Source organism: Tupaia chinensis, unplaced genomic scaffold (genome assembly GCF_000334495.1).
Source record: "Tupaia chinensis unplaced genomic scaffold, TupChi_1.0 Scaffold000240_1, whole genome shotgun sequence".
Taxonomy (NCBI): Eukaryota; Metazoa; Chordata; class Mammalia; order Scandentia; family Tupaiidae; genus Tupaia; species Tupaia belangeri.
The window spans coordinates 735,331-754,963 of record NW_006159718.1 but is presented as its reverse complement, the minus strand read 5'-3'; the positions used below and the strand labels follow the sequence as shown (position 1 = coordinate 754,963).

Sequence of the window (19,633 nt, the reverse complement as noted above, 5' to 3'; positions counted from 1 at the left end):
AGCAGGATATAAGTGGAGGAGCCCTCTGCAATTTCTGATCCCCTCTTTTATCTTAGGCTGCACTGTTTTCAGATTAACAGAGTACTATGGTGAAGTCAACCTGGCCCTATTATTTTGACAATGAGTATTTTATGGAAACACTATTGACAAGTAATGTGAACAGTAGGCATCTTTAACCCTATTCCAGAAACAGGAAAAAAGTATTCAAAGATGACGCAAAAGTAGCTTTGTGACACATGACTTTGTGGTTTACAAAAGTGAAACACTGGTCATTTTTTGAGCACAACAAAATGTTCCCACCCAAATGGCCAGGTCACAATGCAATATAACCCATCAAGATATAAAGTGATGTATCCATTTCTCAGTTTCATGTCTGCCTGGCACAGAGGGTTTCTATATAACACCTCCAGTTCCCTTCTCATATTTAAGCTTTAAAAGGAAAGCATTTCATATACCACAATATTAATTTACAAAGCTCATAATTTAATATTAGTGAACAAATGTTTAAACAGCAAACCAACCTGACAAGATCAAGGAGCACACTACTCTGATAACCAAACAGTGAGCAGTAGTTAAGAGTCCAATATACACACAAGGTGTTGGACCCACACTGACACATAATACACACTTTCTCTGATGATTACAAAGTGCCCCCTGGCCCAGCCATGGTGGTAGACAGCAGGGAGCTGATCTACAGTCCAGAAGCTATGGGAAGCCTGGGGACTCAGGTCCTGGGTCAACTTGAGCACTCTGGGCACACATTCATGATGTTGAAAGGCTGAGGGGTGTGGGCCTGCAGTACAATGCGACCCCTACAAGACAGGGTCCCCCTATTAAATAAAATGAACAAACTTAAAAAAAAAGGGGGGGCATCTCAAAATCATCACAGAAGATTTGTCTCAGAGTCATTATAATGACTCTTCTATTGAAAAACAGATGAAACCACCCACCTAAAAGAACAGCTGGATGGAATCCAAATTCAGTGTAGTGAAAAAGGAGACCAAGGAACTTTCAAGATTTCTATGGAGTCTTCAAAGTGAAGCTAGTCATCAGCCCAATATTATGCCACACAACTGATCCAGACTTGAGTCTGGTTTACTGAAGAGTTCAGGACTCCCAGTTCCCACAACAGACCGTTGGTCTCACCGACATGTGCTTGCACGTAGTCTCTCGTGCCTAAAAATCCCTGACCCTTCAAGCTTTAGCCATAGCAACAAGCCACCTTTGCAGAGGACAAGCCTGCCACTAAGTTGTGGGTTCTGCCTCGTGACACCATGCCAAGAAATGCTCCTAGCCCGCTCCAGGTTTACAGAAGTTCCCTCCACTAGACGCTGAATTCATTTATCTATTTCTTCATGAAGTCCTAGGACAAAGCCTGGCTCCAACTGGTGTTTACAAATATAGGTTGAAAGCAAGAATGAAGAGCGTTACCCTTCAGGGTGTCTTACTGAGAACTGTATCTGTATTTACCTCCTATCCACACTAACAGCATGTACACACATGCACCATAACAGCTTAAAACACAATTAGCAATATATTGTGATTACTAGCCAAGGTCCTACAGAACTGGCTTATAAGTACCTGTTTATAAGGTTCTATTTACCCAAATAAAACAGGGACCAATTCATGATATTGATTTAATTCCTCCTCACCACAAACCGTGCATGGTAGGTTACTAACTCTGAAATAAAGAAACCAATTTCTTTCTTGATAGCTTACTTCTTGCTTAATAATTTATCTTTATTTAATATTTCATTCTCTACCTGCATCCATAGCATCTAATTATTTCATTTTGTTGTTTTGTTTTGTTTTTTCCCAAGAAGAAACTTAAATACGTTAACACATTTCTTTAGAAACACTTAGATAGGTGGGACCAGCAGCTAGTGTAATGGCTATGTCGCTGGACTCCCATGGAGTCAACCGCGGTTGGCGTCCCAGACCTGGTGGCTTAAAACTCATGCCCGGCGCATGTGCGTGCGTGCCCAAGATCCCAAGAGAATGGAGGAGAAGGGATTGCAACGTGGCCATCCCCGGGGGGGGGGGTGATTTCTCGCTTTCTATCTCTCTGTCTCTCTCTGTCTGGTGAGCGCACGCGCCCTATAGCAAAACTCTCTCAAAAAAAAATAAAAAAGAAACACTTAGATAGGAAAGGACACATGACCTCTCAGTCCCTGGATGACTATGCTCTTTAATGTTGACTCCCTGTATGATTTAATTACAAAGTATTTAGATAATTATTCACACAACTCTTCAAAGCAATTAGGACAACTATAGCACATTTTAAAAGTAAAAATCCTGGGGGCCAGCAAGTAGCGTAGTGGTTAAGGTACTGGACTCCCACATGGTCGGCCATGGTTCAAGTCCTAGACCTGGCAGCTTGAAACACACCAGGTACATGTGCATGCGTGCCCAAAATGCCGACAAGAAAATGGAAGAGAAAGGAATGCAGTGTGGCAATCCCCTTGGGGGTCGGGGGGTGATTTCTCACTTTCTGTCTCTCTGGGGATCACACACGCCCTATAGCAAAACTTTCTCTCTAAAAAAGGGAAAATCCTTGGACCAGTCTCATGACCTAGTGGTTAAAGGAAGCCACATAGCTGACTGCAGTTTGAAACCCGGCCTCTGTGGCTAAAGAAACATGCCAGGTGCATATGTTACATGCCCAAAATCCCATGAAGAAACAGAAAAGAAGAGATTGTGGTGTGACCACACCCTATTAAGAGGTGCTTTCTCCCTCCCTCCTCTGTCTCTCCCTGGTGAGTGTATGTGCCCTCTGGGACAAAAAAAATCTTCAAACTAGTTAACAGCATGTAATCAACTCCCAGACTGTTGACTTTGAGAATCTTCCTAACTTGCCAAATATCAAAGTGATTAACATGAGGTGTAATGTTTGTATCTATGGCAGATTATGATGTAAGACTTGATATAAGAACTAGCAAATATAAAAGTAATCTTACTGTGTTTAGAAGTGACACAATCCAACTTCTTTCTCTGCATTGAGGTAACACTTTACCCACTGCAAACCTCCACCTCGGGCTTATTACAAGACTTTTATTAAGTAATCATGAGACAAGATCCTGAAAAGTAAACAAGTAAAAGTAAACAAGTAAACAACATCTGCTAGAAGAAGTTTATAGTCTGGTAAAGGAATGAATGTTCTCATTATAGCAAGGACTTAAAACACAATCATCAGTCATTAAACATTTATCAAGCCTATTATGAATCCAGCTCTGTGCTAGAGGCTACAGATAAAATAAGACATTCCTGACAAGGGAAAAGAAGTGCAGACAAGAAAAGAGCAATGAGGTACTGTAAGTGCTATAGCAGAGTATACGGGGTAGCACATGGAGGCACGAAAATGAGAGGGGGCTGTCATACCTGGCTTCAGAAAAGAGGGAATACTGGAGTAGAGTCTCGAAAGATAAGCAGTAAATTACAGTAAAGACACTGAATGTGAAAAGCCTAAGTAAAGAGCATAGACAAAAGTGCATTCAGAAGACTGTTATTGGGCTGAATTGAGAAGGTTTATGTGTGACTAGTGTGCTGGGCATTTGCTTTTCAACAATGTGAGTAGCTGACATGTAAATATTTTCTCAAAAATATTTAAAATCATACTATTTCTTTTGTTATAGAGTCACAAACAAAATTATACAAAATTATAAGAAATATTTTGAACATTACCTTTAAAATTCAGTATTTTGAAACTTTAAAAGTTGTTTATTAACTGTGAAGAGCTAAGGAGTATGAGTTAAATTTTTTGATATGTAAAGTAAATGTTTGTGGAAAAATGTAAAAATAAAGAAAAAAAATAAAAAAGGAAACTATTATTAGTTGAACAAGAATAGCAAACACAGTTCAAAAAATGCATCAGAAAAAGGAGAACACTGGAGAAAATATAGCCTGCAGAGAGCTTTATGTGCCATACTAAGAAATCTGGATTTTACTATGGGCAATTATTAAATCAGAAAAGAAAAGGAGCCACCCTCAATCCTGAAGTCACTATGATTTCAGTATTAAAAATAGATTAGAAAAAAAGGGATGGTTTAGAGGCCACAACATAAGAAAGATGAAAGGGATTAGAGCAAAAAGATACAAATACAGAGTAAGAAGGTAGGAGGTGCAGCCCAGCCTGTACTGACATGGCCCTGTCTGCTACCCATCCAGGAGCAAAAGGGAAGCAGAGGCCATCTGGCCTGAGCTGATCACCAAAGACCCTGCCAAGCCTGGAGTATGGGAGAATGGGCTGCCCTAGACTCCAAGATCACCACCCAGTTCCCGCAGATCCAGAACAAGAAGGTAGAAGGTGCAGCCCTGTGTGGATAGAGAAGCAAAACACCTGGCCTAAGCTGATTACCAAAGCCCCTCTTGCACTCTGGAGTGTGGGAGGAGGAGCTACACAGCTGGTGACCTGAGCTACCACCTTAAATTCTACCTGCCTAGCTCAGCTCCCAGCCACACTGGGGCCAGAGAGGTCTGGGTGTGCAGGAACCCAACACCTGAGGACAGTGAGGTTCTGGAGGAATTCCCTCACCACACCCCCCATTAGGAGAAAAAAGAAAGAGCAATGGTCTCACCAATATGTGCTTACACAAAATCTCTTGTTCCTGGAACACACAAAACCCTTCACCCTCTATGCTTTATTCATAGCAACAAGCTGTTTTCAGCTTGAAACTGTGAACCCAAAACTCCCACTGTGGATGGACACCACACTCCCACCCACAGTAGAAGAGGGAAACTGGTACAGAGTTAATTTGCACCACAGGGAAGTACACAAGCACAGAGCTATGGAAACCTACTCCAAAGTAGGAGGAAGAAGTGAGAACATCAACAGATGACTGAAAATCAAAGGAGAGTCCCAGGAAATACGAGAAAACCAAGAAACACCTACCCCTCAAAGGAATACAGTAATTCCTCACCAACAATAGGTAAGACACAAGAAACCATAGAAATATCAGAAGAATTCAGAACATTTTTCATAACAAAACTCAATAAAATGCAAGAGAAACAAGACAACCAATTATAGGAGATGAGAAAATCTTTCCATGATCTGAAGGAGGAACTCCACAGAGAAACACCCTGAAAAAGAATCACACAGAACTTCTGGACATGGAGAATACAATGCAAAAAATCAAAGCTTCCCTCAAAAGTATTAACAGTAGATTAGACCATGCAGAAGAAAGAATCTTTAATGTTGACAGCAAAACCTCCAATTCAGTCCAAGCAAATGAAAAGAATGAGAAACTAACCATTAAAAATGAGGATAACATACAGGATATCCTAGATACCATTAAATGGCTGAATATCCATACAATAGTATTCCAGAAAGCAAATAAACAGGTAAAAGCATAGCAGATCCCTTTCATGATGAATTTGCTGAAATCTCTCCAAATTTAGAAAGTCATACAGACACCCAAATCCAAGAAATACAAAAGGACACCAAATAGATTTAACATAAGAAGAGCCTCTCCAAGATATATTAGTCTCTCCATAGCTAAATTGGCAAAAATCAAAGACAAAATGCCAAGAGAGAAATATCAATCAAGTTATTTATCAAGGTTATCCCATTAGGCTAACATCAGACCCCTCAAAAGAAAAACATGCAGACAAAGAAAGAATGGGAAAATATATTTAAAACTCTGAAGGAAAAACAATTTCGGCCACAAGTACTATACCCAGCAAGATTATCCTTCAAATATGACGGAGAAACAATATCATTTTCAGATTAAACCAAAACTGAAAAAATTCACCAAAAGTAGACTAGTTCTTCAGGAAATACTTATAAGAATACAACACCAGGAAAAGGGAAATAAATATTGGCTCATTGGAAAAGTCATCACTTTTTTTTTATGTTTTTCTATACAAAAATGCATCATGACTTTTCCAACAACTGAATAGAAGAGAATACAAACCAACTAGCAAAAAAAAGTAAAAAAAAAATGAGAGAAGTCTGCACATATCAATAACAATGGGTGCTAACGGGTAATATTTCCCAACTAAAAGACACAGATTGGCTCAAAGGGAAAAAAAAAAGGAGCCGTCTATATGATGCTTACAAGAAACACACCTCACTGACAAAGAAAATAAACTAAAAGTGAAAGGCTGGTAAAAGTCATTTCATACAAACAGAAATCAAATAAAGGTGGTTGGCAGGTGGCATAGTGGTTAAAGGCACTGGAGTCTCACATGGCCAACTGTGGTTTGAGTCCCAGACCTGGTGGCTTGCTTTCTCCCTTTCCCTTTCTCTCTCTCTCTGGTCAAATTGAAAAAATAATAACAACAAATAGAATTAAATAAATAAATATTTTTTTAAAAAATAAATCAAAGAGAAGACTGTGATAATGTTATCAGACAAAACAGACTTCACAATAAAAATGGGAACAGGAGACAAAGAAGGACACTACATAATTCTAAAAGGTTTAAGTCACCAAGAAGAAATAACAATTATAAATATTTACACACCCAACACCAGGGTACCCAAATATGTAAAAGACTGTTAGATTTAAAGGGAGCAATAGACTATAAAACACTAACTGCTGAGGTTTTCAACATCCCACTATCACCGCTGTGCAGATTATCTAGACAAAAAATAAAGAGACACAGGAACTGATTCCATAAACCAAGTGGGCCTGACAAAAATCTACTGAACATTTCACCCAGCATCTACAAAATACACTTTTTTCTAATTTCCACATGGAACATTTTCAAAGACTGACCACATATACAAATTGAAAAATATAAAAACTATCCAGCAACTTCTCTGACCACAATGGAATTAAACTTAAAATAAACCACACACACACACACACACACACACACACACACAAACGCAGATATAGCCCAGTTAAATGTAACTACTTTCTTCTTTGATGTTGTATTTTTATCTATTCATAGATCATAGGGTTATGGAATAAACATACATTAAGAGTGAAAAAGAAGATTAAAATATAAAATATACTAGTGACATCAAGTCTCACAAATTTTGTTACAACACAAAATGAAAGGGTAATATATAGTAAGTGAAAAAACGACTGACTGATGACAGATGACAGGAAAGGGCTCAGGATTCCAGTTCTGTCTTTCAGGACAGAGGGTAAGGTGACTGTCTTTCACTGAGGGTAAATACTGTCTGTGGAAAGAAATCATGAACTTAGCATTTCAAGCTAACTTTGAGGTATCTACCAATAGTGCAGCTGGGAGTGTTTACTGATCACATAAAGAAGCCTGAGATCCAAGGGCAAGGTCTAAAAGAGAGAGAATGATTTGAGAATTGTTAGCACAGGAATGATGGTCAAAAGTTCCACCAGAAACATGAGCGGTCACTTGGAAAAGACGTAGAACAAGAGGAGAAAGGCTAAGGGCACTGTAACAGGATCACTGACATTTAAGGAATGGGGGAATCAGGGAGGGGGGACAACAGAGAAAGGTAAGAATGTATAATTCTAAAGGAAAGAGGAGAACCACAAGAGCAGTTTGGAAGAGAATCTGAAGTAACATGCAGTAGTGTTAAATTCCACAAATAAGTTAAATATTATATATATATTCAAAACAAAAAAGATTAGACTTGATAGTTTGCAAATTTGGCCATTAAAGTTTCAGGAAACAAGATAAGGCACAGATATCTGACTATGGCAGGTTCAAGAATGAAAAATGAGATAAGGAAATGAAGCCAGGGAACATAACCTACTGTTTCAAATTAAGAAAGAAAATGGCAATAACTTAAGGGAATACAGAGCCGATCGCTTTTTGTCTTTTATTTTGTGCCTCCTTTTCTGCCCTTTTTCTTTCAGAAAAAGAGCTCAAATAGAACATTAAACAAAATTATGGTAACAATATTTAGAACAAGAACTGACTGAATGTAAGATCAGGGTAGGCTTCCAGTCCCGGTACGGGACCTAAAATGCTTGACAGAAAAACAGAAGTTCCAACATACAACTGAGAAAAAAGGGGCAGTATGAGGACACATAGCTCAGGGCTCTGGCCTCTAGAACAGTAAACAATTAAATTTTGATGACTTATGAAGTTATCTTGTCTAATGTATTTTGTTATAGCACCTCTAATAGACTAACATAAGTACTTAGAATACATTTATTTTATTTTTGCTTTACAGTCTCATACAAGGAAAATCAATATAGATTCCTATGGTTACAGCTTCAGCAGCTCTTCTAATGTTTAGTTGTTTTCTTAAAATTGATTTTGTACATCCTAGAGCAGTGTTTTCTCATTTAATAATGGGTAAGTGTCCTTGCTACAACAAACCATAAGAATAGAAGAGAAAATATCAGAAAACATAACAGATAGGGTAAATGTTACTTGACAGTTTTAGTTTTAAGCCTGGACACTGTGCACTCTATGTAAAATATATTTCTACTGAGGATCATGGTCATAAAACCTTGAGGAACACTACACTATGAAATCTGAGTGTCTTTCTAAGGAAGTGAGCAAAGAGCCCCTGAGATTCCAGGTTAGGAATCAACACTAGACAGAATAAGGCATTAGGTACAGGGGGCTTTTGACAGGCGCAGCAAGTAGGACTTAGGTACAATGAATCAGCCAACCAGCTTTGCTGCTCTTCTGCAGATACCACTCTCCATAAACTCATTTGGCTAACTCACTTGGGCAAAGCAGGAGTTGACCATCAGGGCAAAGCAGAAGTAGTTGACAATCCACTGATAAAGATTCATCAATGTGGCTCTTTTTAGTCTTCCTAAAAATTGTAAGATTAAAAATAGACATGAGGAAAATGTTTTTATAAATGTCTAAGAAATGTGGATTTTTTGTTTGTTTGTTTGGGTTGTTTTTTTTTCCCCCCATTGGTACTCCTTACAACACAAAGACCCTACTTTTGCACATTTAGAAACTGTGCACGCCAAACCCACTCATCCAGAGAGCTGTTTCCCTCACGCTTCTCCCTGCTCCGGCACTCCTTCAATAACCAGCTGACCTGAGACACTGCCACTTAATGTTGAATGCCAACAACTGCCTATCTTGTGATCCTGTTCACATTTTTTCCTTTGCCCCACCTTTAAGATTTGACCTCTTCAGGCTCAAAAGAATTATATGCACACAAGTCACCTAAGTGCTCATGAGTAATCCCATCCCACACAATCTCTTACTCCAACACTATCCATAGAAGGTGGTATGGTAATGGAAACGCTCTATACGTGCCCAGTTGATTCAGTAGCCAGTAACCCACATGTTGTTATCACAGTGTGAAAGGGCCATGAAATGGATCATCTTAGACTACACTAAAAGACATATAAAGTCGTGAAATTGGTGTGTCTTTGGTGGGGGGAGGCACCACCCCCTGCCCTGGGGTCCTTTATTATTTTCTTAAAATCACTCATGGGTCTGCCATCCTTGCTGCTGGGGGAGTATGCCCCAGCCCCTGCACCACCCCTGCTGCTGCCTGAGCAGGAGAAGGGAGAGCACGGTGCCTGTAACTATTAAACATGAATTCGATTAAAAAAAAAAAAAGACTACACTAAAAGAAACACAATCTAAATCAGAAGAGTTAATGTAAACTGCTGAAATCTCACTTAATTCTATTGGGTCATCGGAAAAGTGGACGTATTTTTCTGTTTTTTCACGCAAAACTGTCATGACTTCTCTGACTACCCAATAACGGTGCCTGTAACTATTAAACATGAATTCGATTAAAAAAAAAAAGACTACACTAAAAGAAACACAAAATCTAAATCAGAAGAGTTAATGTAAACTGCTGAAATCTCACTTAATTCTATTGGGTCATCGGAAAAGTGGACGTATTTTTCTGTTTTTTCACGCAAAACTGTCATGACTTCTCTGACTACCCAATAGTTAGAATCACATTAACAATTCTAAGCAGAAGATTTTATTTTTTCTTATTTAGCTATAAAATACTTTTTATTTAAGGACTTCTTCCTAGGGCACCATCGGGTAGCGTGGTGGTTAAGGCACTGGATATTCCCACATAGCCAAACACGATTTGAGTCCTGGACCTGGTGACTTGCTTGCTCTTGCTCTCTCACTTTCTCTCTCTCTCACTCCTCCTCTTTGTCTGGCTAAATTAAAATAAAATGAATGAATATATAAAATTAAATATTTTTTTAAAAAGAACTCCTTCCTAGAATTTCACCTCTATCACAACTATTCCCATTACTTCACATACCCTTCTAAATTTCATCTACATACAATTAGCTATAATAATGATTTAGATCCAGTATAATATTCTATTTTTTCTTTTTTTAAGTTTGCTATAGCCCAGGTACATTCATGGGGAGTGCGAAATCACTCCCCTACCCGCCCAGTGGGGATGGACATGCCACAATCCTTTCTCCTCCATTCTCCTTTCAAGATATAGGGCATGCACCCAGCATGTTTTTTAAGCTGCTACATCCAGGACTCAAACCACATAGGCAGCCATGTGAGATCCAACCACCTGAACCACTACGTCATTGGATGGCTCCAAAGATCTATTTTTTATTTATTTTTTTAAAGAATTATTTTATTTAACTTTATTTTATTTATTTATTTACTTATTTTAATTTGACTAGAGAGGAGGAGGGGGAAGAGAGAGAGAAAGAAAGCAAGTCACTGGGTCTAGGACTCGAACTGCAGTTGACCATGTGGGAGTCCAGTGCCTTAACCACCACACTACATACCAGCCCCCAATGCTCTACTTTGTAAATATCGTTGTTTCAGAACTATTTCTCACATTTCTACAGTTAGATTCATTATTTTAATGGCTAAAATACACTGAATTAATATGCTATAAGTCATTTAACAATAGTATATCACTTTTAGTATCAAGTCAATGACAAAAACCATTTACAAATCAATATTTTAGCCTAGCAAAGCTAAGAGAACACAGGACATTTGCTGTCTAATAGTTTAAGGTGTGGTACGTAGGGTTCAAAGTAGTTTAAGGCATGAAAGAGGGATACAACTAGCCTCAATGAATGGAAATAAAAGAAAGGCACTTTTTAGCCCTAAGGAAAACCTTTCAAACTATCAGAATGATTCAACATGGTAAACCAATGGCAATACAACTAGATAACCCCTCTCAAGTTTCTTTCTGCTCCGTATTCAAGTATATATTAATCACTGCTAACACCCTAGCAATATGCTGAACGCTAGGAATACAAAAGTGGACAAAACAGACTTGTCCCTGTTTTTTGTACTTTACAACCTAGGGTAGGAGATACAGGAAAGAAAAAGCAAACAAGTAAATTAAGAATCATATGTGGGGACCAGCAGTTAGCGTAATGGCTATGTCACTGGACTCCCATGTAGTCAACCGTGGTTCGCGTCCCGGACCCGGTGGCTTAAAACTCACGCCGGGCGTGTGTGCGTGTGTGCCCAAGGTCCCGAGAGGAGAATGGAGGAGAAGGGATTGTGGCGTGGCCATTCCCCCGGGGGGTGATTTCTCGCTTTCTGTCTCTCTGTCTCTCTCTGTCTATCTGGCGAGCGCATGCACCTGAAAGCAAAAAGAAAAAAAAAACTCTCCAAAAAAAAAAAAGACAAAAAAGAATGATATGTGTGTGAAAAAAAGCAATGAAGTGCTATAGAAGTAAAAAGACCAAGTGGGCATCAAGGAAGGCCTCTTGGAGGAGAATATCTAAGCCCTGAGCTAAAGGAAGAGCTAACTGTGCATGCAGTGCTCCAGCATGATGAACAGTCAGGAGGGTGGCAGGAGCTGCTTTACATTACTCAAATGGAATGTGAGGAGTGCAATAGGAGAAGGAATTGGAAGAAAAAATATGGATATAGGGAAAGTAGGTAGAAAACGATATAAGATTTAGCGTAAGAAATGGTGACAGATTCTGCAGGTCAAAGTAGACAAATAGAAAGGAACAGATGAGTTTCAAGATGTATGGTGGAGACAGGAGCTACAAAACTTGGTGACAGGCTAAACACAGGGAATAAGGGCAAGAGAGAAATCAAGGATGACTCAAGTTTCTGTTTTAACAATTCGTCACACAGTACAGTCTACTTTCCAATATGGGAAATATTGGGGAAGGGATGGAGGCGAAGCAAAAGGGAAATCCAACTTTATGTCTCCACAATTTTTAGACCCTTACCAGAAAATTTCTACCAAAAAATCACTTATGATTGATTCATTCCTTGCTCTTTAAAAATCAGTCTATGGAAGGGGAAATGCTACAAAGGAAACTGGGTCAATCAGGAAAAAAAAATAGCCCTCAGTCTTTAAAATACATGTAGATGTATTTTGGAGGAAAAGGGCCATGATGTGTATGTAGATATGTATGTGTACATACATGTATATATGCATACATGTCAAATGGTCAATGGTAAGCAAATGGCATAAAATATCCATAGGTGAATCTAGATAGAGTATTTAGACACTCTTTGTACTGTTACTAGTCTCATATCATTTCTCTGAGTATACAATTATCAAATAATGTTTTTAAGGTAGCCAGGGACCAAGCAGATGGCATGGAGATTAAAGCAAGTAGATCCCACATAGTCAGTTGAGAAAGTCAAGTCTCAGACTCAATAGCTTGAAAAACATGCCAGGCACATGTGCATGCATGACCAAGGGACTGAAGCATGGTCATCTCCCTTGTAGGTATTTTCTTACTTTCCCGCTCTCTGTCTTAGATGAGCACCTACACCCAGTAGCAATTTTTTTTAAAAGTAAAATAATAGAGACCAGAAGATGGCATACTGGTTATGTTGCTGGACTCTCTTATGTTATTGACCGTGGTTCAAGTCCCAAATCTAGCGACTTAAAACTCAAGCCAAGCATGTGTGTGTGCATGCCCAAAATCCCAAGAGGAGAATGGAGAAGAAAGGATTATGGCGTGGCCATCCCCTCTGGGGGGTGATTTCTCACTTTCTGTCTCTCTGTCTCTCTCTGTCTCTCCACCAAGTGCATGTACCCTATAGCAAAAAAGTCTCTCAAAAATAATTAATAATAATAATAGTAAAAGGCAACTGGACCCACATTTCTCTTATTCACACTGAATAATTACAATTCCTTCAACTCATCACATGTTACCTCTCCTCAATCCATTGTAGCCATCTGTCTTGTCCATTTCCTCCAGAATAGTGCTGGGGGGGGGGGGATAAGAGACATATGCGACACATGATATAAAGAGTAAACGAGGAGGACTATAAGAGGGCTCTTGCAATGAGTACTCTTCTATGCAGTAGAATATGGTAACTATGCTCTCTGAAATGTACTTCGTCCTAATATATATCTTATCTCCTGTGAAGCAGAATGTCCTAACTATGCTCTCTGGAATGTACTACATCCTAATCTATACCTCTTCCATGAAGTAGAATGCCATAACTGCTCCTTGGAACGTCCTATGTCCTATGTCCTAATCTGCATCAGACAGTTAGATCACAGTTTTGTATTTTCTTTCCATTTCATATTGTCTCTCCTCATATAATACACAGCAATAAATCTCAGTAAGAATTAGCATGTTCAGATGGTCCTGCAAGTTGGTGATATAAGCAGCTGGACTCCACGTGGTTGCCCAATGTAGTTCAGTCCTGGACCCAGAGATGTGAGAAACTCTGGACCCAAATGTAGGCAAGCCCTAAATTCTGAAGAAAGGAGAAATGGAGGAGACAGGAATGTGGTATGACTACACTCCACAGGGGATGCTTTTCTCCTTCTTCCTCTCCCCTTCTTCCAGTCAGTCTGTCTATCTCTAGTGAGTGAATGCACCATCTGGCAAATTTAAAGATAAAAGGGACCAGCAGATGGTGTAGTGGTTACATCACTAGACTCCCATATGGCCGATTGCGGTTCGAGTCTCAGGTCCGAAGACTTGAAACTCCTGCCAGGCGGGTGTGTATGCATGTCCAAGATCCTGAGAAAACAAGAAAGGAGAAGGGATTGTGACTTGGCCATCCCCCGTGGGGAATGATTTCTCGCATTCTGTTTCTCTGTCTCTCCAGTACTTACACATGCCTTATAACAGAAATTTCTCTTTAAAAAAAATATATATATATCCTGGGACCATCAGCATAATGGCAATGTTGCTGGACTCCCATGTGGTTGACCACAGTTTGAGTCCCGGACCCCGTGGCTTAAACTCACGCCGGGCACATATGCATGCATGCCCAAGATCCCAAGAGGAGAATGGAGGAGAAGGGACTTTGGCGTGGGGGTGATTTCTCACTTTCTGTCTGTATTTCTGGCGAGCGCAGGCGCCCTATAGCAAAAACCTCACAAAAAAAAAAAAAAAAAAAAACAATAAAGAAAGACCTATTGCGTGAAAAAATAAAGATTACCGAAAATCAAATTATGCTACAACTATAGCTCAACTAAAAACTCCTTTTTTGGGCCTTGGACACGGCAGTATGTAGAAATAATCTTACCTTAATCCAGTAACAAAGTAACATCTAGGAGCGTCTAATAAACAAACAAAAATGTCTATAATCTTATACACAATCCCAAAATCTTGTTTATTTACATAACGTAATTACAATTTTATGAACTTATTAGTAAAAAATAAAATATCAGGCCCACAGGTGGAGTGGTAGTCGGGACACTGGATCCCACACATGGCCAACTCTGTGGTTAGAGACCCAGACCTGGCAGCCTGAGATACACACCAAGAGTGTTCGTGAAAAGCCAAGAGGAGAATGGAGAAGGGACTACAGCATAGTCATCCCCGTAGGGGGTGATCTCTCACTTTCTTTGTCTGTCTCAAGTCTCTCTTCCATGAGTATACACATCCTATAGCAAAAGAATCTAAAAAAAAAAAAAAAAAAGTAAAATAGCTCAGACCGAAACAAGCATCGCAACCACATGTTAAAATCAAAGTATATATATTTAATCCATACAAGCAACTGGTCAGTGCAAAGAAAGCTTCAGTGACAAGAAAATGCATGTCAATACGTTTGTTCTCTATTATTAAAGACTCTTTAAGGAAATTTATGTAAGAAAGGTGTAACATTCAACTTAGTAAACAAATTAAAAACTAATTAGTTTACTGTGAAAGGCAATTTTTCAAATGCTACAATTGAACTTGCCAAACAGAACAGCCTTCAATTGAAAATGTACAGACAGAACTCTAAAAACAAAGCTGCAAAGTAGAAATGCAGCGTTACCCAAAATGATTATAGAGTAACACTCTGAAATGTCTCACATATGGAATGTCAAAATACCAAATGCTTTTAAAGGATGTTTCTGGGCTATAAAATTAACAAAACTTAATCTTGAGGGAACCAGCAGTTAGCATAATGGCTATGTCGCTGGACTCCCACGTAGTCGACCGCGGTTCACGTCCCGGACCCGGTGGCTTAAAACCCACACCAGGCGCGTGTGCGTGCGTGCCCAAGATCCTGAGAGGAGAATGGAGGAGAAGGGATTGCGGCGTGACCATCCCCCCTGGGGGGTGATTTCCCGCTTTCTCTCTCTATGTCTCTCTCTGTCTGGCGAGCACACACGCCCTATAGTGAAAATCTCTCCAAAAAAAAAAAAAAACTTAATCTTGAGTCCCCATCTAGTAAGGCCTGATCCTTTTTTAGCACTCACCAAGGGCAGAACCCAGAGATTCAAATCCAAAAGTAATGAACACTGTCAGTTTCGGCTGCCCTTCCTGCCTGAAGCAGCAGCTCCTCTGTCTCATACCTGGTACTACAGAGGTCTCCTTTGTGGTGGTTCACGCCACGTCTCTCCTACACGCAAGAGCACCTCCTTATACCTGGAATCCTGTTGTGCGCCCAAAGTTGCTGCTCTGAATTAGTCTCCCAGAGCTGCCCAAAGGCTCCAGCCCACCTAGAACAGAGCAGACAGCCCCAAGCCACAAGTCCCTGGACAATGGGAAAGATGGGCCTCAAACTCCTAACTTTGGTCCCATCCTCTTGAGAATGGAACATGGGCCAGCCCTACAGAACAACAGTCCAGTGCTGCACAGAAGCCAGATTCCTCCATGCCAACCAAGCTTCAAGTCCCTGCCCTGGCAGCTTGAAAACATGCTGGGTGCCCACGAGCCCAGGGTCCCGGCAAGATGAAGGATTAGAAAGGATTTGTAGTGTGACCAGGCCTATCGTGGAATGCTTTCTTTTTCTCTCCTTTGTGTGCATGCCCCTGTGGCAAAGAAAAGAGACAAAGAGAGAAAGACACACAGAGAGAGGGAGAAAGGAAAAGAAAGAAGGAAAGGGTACTATGCTCTTACTCAGCTGAGTACTCTTGGCCATATCCTTTTGTCAGGTCTTCTAGTTCCCTCTAGATCCTCCCAATGCATGGAATACAGTACAAGTGACAATTTGCAATGATTCTCAAATCATACACGCCTCTCTAAAACCACTTAATCTAGAATCTTACCATTTCTACCCAGTATTCTAGCACAAGTCCCCTTAATTCCCTGCCTTCAGTTTCTTTCCCTCAAATACTTTTTATACTTGTCCCTGAGTTAAAATTCAAACATATAAATCTGCTCATATCAATCTTCAACTTAAAATCCTTCAGTGGCTCTCCAAAGTACAAATGCCTTCACACAGTGTGGCTGCAGCTGGTATTTACTGAGCCCTTACGTGTCAGATACCTGCATTACCTCCATTAAACCTCCCATGAGCCGTACAGTGCAGATATATCTATTATTCTCAATTTGCCAATCAAAGGGATTGAAACTTGGAGAAATCACATAATCCGCCCATAGACACATAGCTAGTGAGTGAGTGAAGCAAAGAACACAGAAGACTTCAAAATCTGGCCTCAGTATTCCTTGGTGGCTGCTCCCTCCCCATTCCAAACCATGCAAGGATCTCTGACCACACAGAGCTCTTCCAGGACTCCTTATAAAAGCACACACTACTTCCTTGGCTCAAAACGCCACTCGTCCACCTCGGTCCACCTTGCAAATTCTCTCTAATGCCTTCTTCCTTTCTTTTCCCCCCAGAAGAAGCCACTGGACACAATACAGAGTGCCCAGATTTTCCATGGTAATGTCCAAGTGAGAATCTGGGTCCTGGCTGATAAGACTCCCAAATTCATCAAAAAGTAAATGAAAACCAACAAGAAACAACACCAAAAAGTAATAAAATACTGAGATCAGCAGTTGGCATAATGGCTATGTCACTGGACTGCCATGTAGTCGACGTGGTTCAAGTCCCAAACCAGGTGGCTTAAACTCACGCCGGACGCGTGTACATGCATACCCAAGATCCCAAGAGGAAAATGGAGGAGAAATTATTGTAGCATGGCCATCCCTCCTGGGGGATGATTCCTCGCTTTCTGTCGCTCTCTCTCCTTCTGGCAAGCACACACGCTCTATAGCAAAAACCTCTCAAAAAAAAAAAGTAATAAAAATACCCTTAACACATCTGTAAAATATTTCCAAAATGTAAACTCAATTATTCTGTAATATTTGCTAAATAATTCAGAACATAAAAAACTCTTAAGGTTTTAAAGCACTTTCTAGTGCAAATCTGGACATTTTATTCCACAAATAAGACAAATCCTACCAAAATCTACATTAAGCAAACAAACAAAAAAAAAAAGTCAAGAAATTAAAGAGCTCTTCTATGATCACACCAGAGTCCAGGAAGCAACTCTTCATACCAGATGGCTTGTGCTTATGAAGCATATTAGACAATCCAGAAGAAGCACAGTGATCATGTTACCACATGTCAAGCATCAGCACATCATGCTAGCATCTTCCAGGAACCCGCAACAATGATACCCAGAGTCTCTCCTGGGCATTTACTGAGGGCGAAACAACCTCTTCCGAAAGCACTAAAGTACACTGGCTTCCAGTTTCCCCCACTAACACTTGCATTTGTGTTTACTACAGTCTCAAGATTTTCTTGTAGTTAACTGCTCTTTAACTGGCATTTGAACAGTAAGCACCACGTTACTTGCAAACTACTAAAACTCTCTTTTAGTTCATTAAGAAAATGTACTGTAAGCTCACTTCTGGCACTTATCCCAACCAGACCTCTATTTATATACCTTCTTTGCCTGTTCCCTGTAACCCCTAACAATTCGTTTCCTTATTCCTTAAGTAAATTCTGGGTGAAAAACAAATTACTTCAAAACAGTATCATCTAATAGAGACACCGAGGAAAATGACCTTTAATGGATATGTAAGGACTGCCGCTCAGGTCAAGCACTAATCCAGGGTGACCAACCCAAAACTATTTGGCCTTTGCCATTCCTACTGGCTATAACCAACATGTGTTTCCTGAATATATTACTGTAAAGAATACCCAGAACTGGGCAGAAGGTGTATACTTTAAGGGACTTTTCATTGTGCTCTACTGGGGATATTATTAGGTCAAGCCCAAGGAAACAGGAAAGGGAATGGAGAGGAAGAAGCCCCATCAGCAAGATTTGAAAACTAACAGAAAATGAGAGATAAAGTGAAGGGACCAGCAGATGGCATAGTATTTACATCACGGGATTTCCACATGGCCAAGCGTGATTCGAGTCCTGGACCTGGTACATGTGTGTATGTGCCCAAAATCCCGAGAAGAAAGGGGAAGAGAAAGGACTGTGGTGTGCCCATCACCCTGGGGGGTGATTTCTCACTTTCTGTCTCCTCTGTCTCTCTAGCAAGTGTACACACCTTACAGCAAAAATCTCTCTTAAGGACCAGCAGTTAGCATAATGACTATCTATGTTGCTGAACTCCCATGTAGCCAACCGCGGTTTGAGTCCCAGACCTGGTGGCTTAAATTCACGCCAGGTGATATGCATGCATGCTGAAGATCCCGAGAGGAGAATCGAGGAGAAGGGATTGAGGCACGGCCATTCCCCCTGGGGGGTAATTTCTCGCTTCATAGCAATACCCTCTTAAAAAAAAAAAAAAACCTCTCTTAAAAGAAAATGAGAGAGAAGTGAAATCGGGATGACACCCCGGTTCACAATATGGGCAACTGGGTGCCTGGCTCCAACATTAGCCAAGATAGGAAAGTGAGACAAACACATATTAGGAGACAGTAAAGACAGCTAGGAAAGAACAGGTTTAAAAGAGAACAGAGGCCAGCCCCATAGCCTAGCCCCATAGCCTAGTGGTTAAAGGAGCCCAATTCCATATGGCCAACTACTTACAGTTAGAGTCTTGGTCCCTACCGCTTGAAAAACATACCTTGTGAGTGGTCTCAAATTCTGATTTAATGGAGAAATAAAGAAGGGCCTACAGTGTGACCACACCCCATTAGGGAGGTGCTTTCTCTCCTCTACCCCCTCCCAACCCCAAGAGTACAAATGCCCTCTGGCAATTAAAAAGAAAGTGAGTCAAGAAAAACAGCAGTGCTGTCTTGAGTGCACGGGGAGAGGCATCAGGGACATGGGCACGATCAGTCTAAAGGTCCACACTGGGTCTAATGATTAGGAACCACGTCACAGGGCAAACAGCTTCAGCAAGCAGAGTAAGAAGCAGGAGTGAAATGCTGGGGGAAGAGGGTGACTCAAACAGCTAAGACAAAACAGGAAGAGAATGAAGTATGTCTGGAACAGTATATAGAAAAGTTTTGTTGGATGAAAGGTTCATGGAGCAGAAGATGAGAAAAAAGCCTGGGTGAAATGCTTTGAATTCCAGATTTGATTTTATTGGGGGATTTTATTCTGTGAACAGACACACAGAAAGAGGGAAAGTGAGAAAGCAAGCCACCAGGTCCAGGACTCAAACCACAATCAGCCATGTGAGTAAGTCCAGCGCCTTAATCA

The 19,633-nt window shown here is 40.4% G+C and overlaps 1 protein-coding gene across 8 annotated transcripts in view; it reads right to left on the bottom strand.

The window, feature by feature from the left end:
- CCSER2 (coiled-coil serine rich protein 2) overlaps positions 1–19,633 on the bottom strand; it is a 143,057-nt gene that overhangs the window by 117,760 nt on the left and 5,664 nt on the right. For 3 of the 8 annotated variants that reach the window (XR_001370398.2, XR_003549427.1, XM_014587901.2), the window contains exons 1-2: positions 8,613–8,704; positions 2,958–3,077 (exon numbers count right to left, since the gene is read on the bottom strand). The exons of 1 other annotated variant lie outside the window; for it this stretch is intronic. The gene's annotated coding sequence lies outside the window, so the exon portion shown is untranslated. Of the gene's footprint in view, positions 1–2,957; positions 3,078–8,612; positions 8,705–19,633 lie in introns of those variants that run through there. 4 more of the 8 variants (XM_006148712.3, XM_006148713.3, XM_006148711.3 and 1 more) reach the window with 4 other exon arrangements.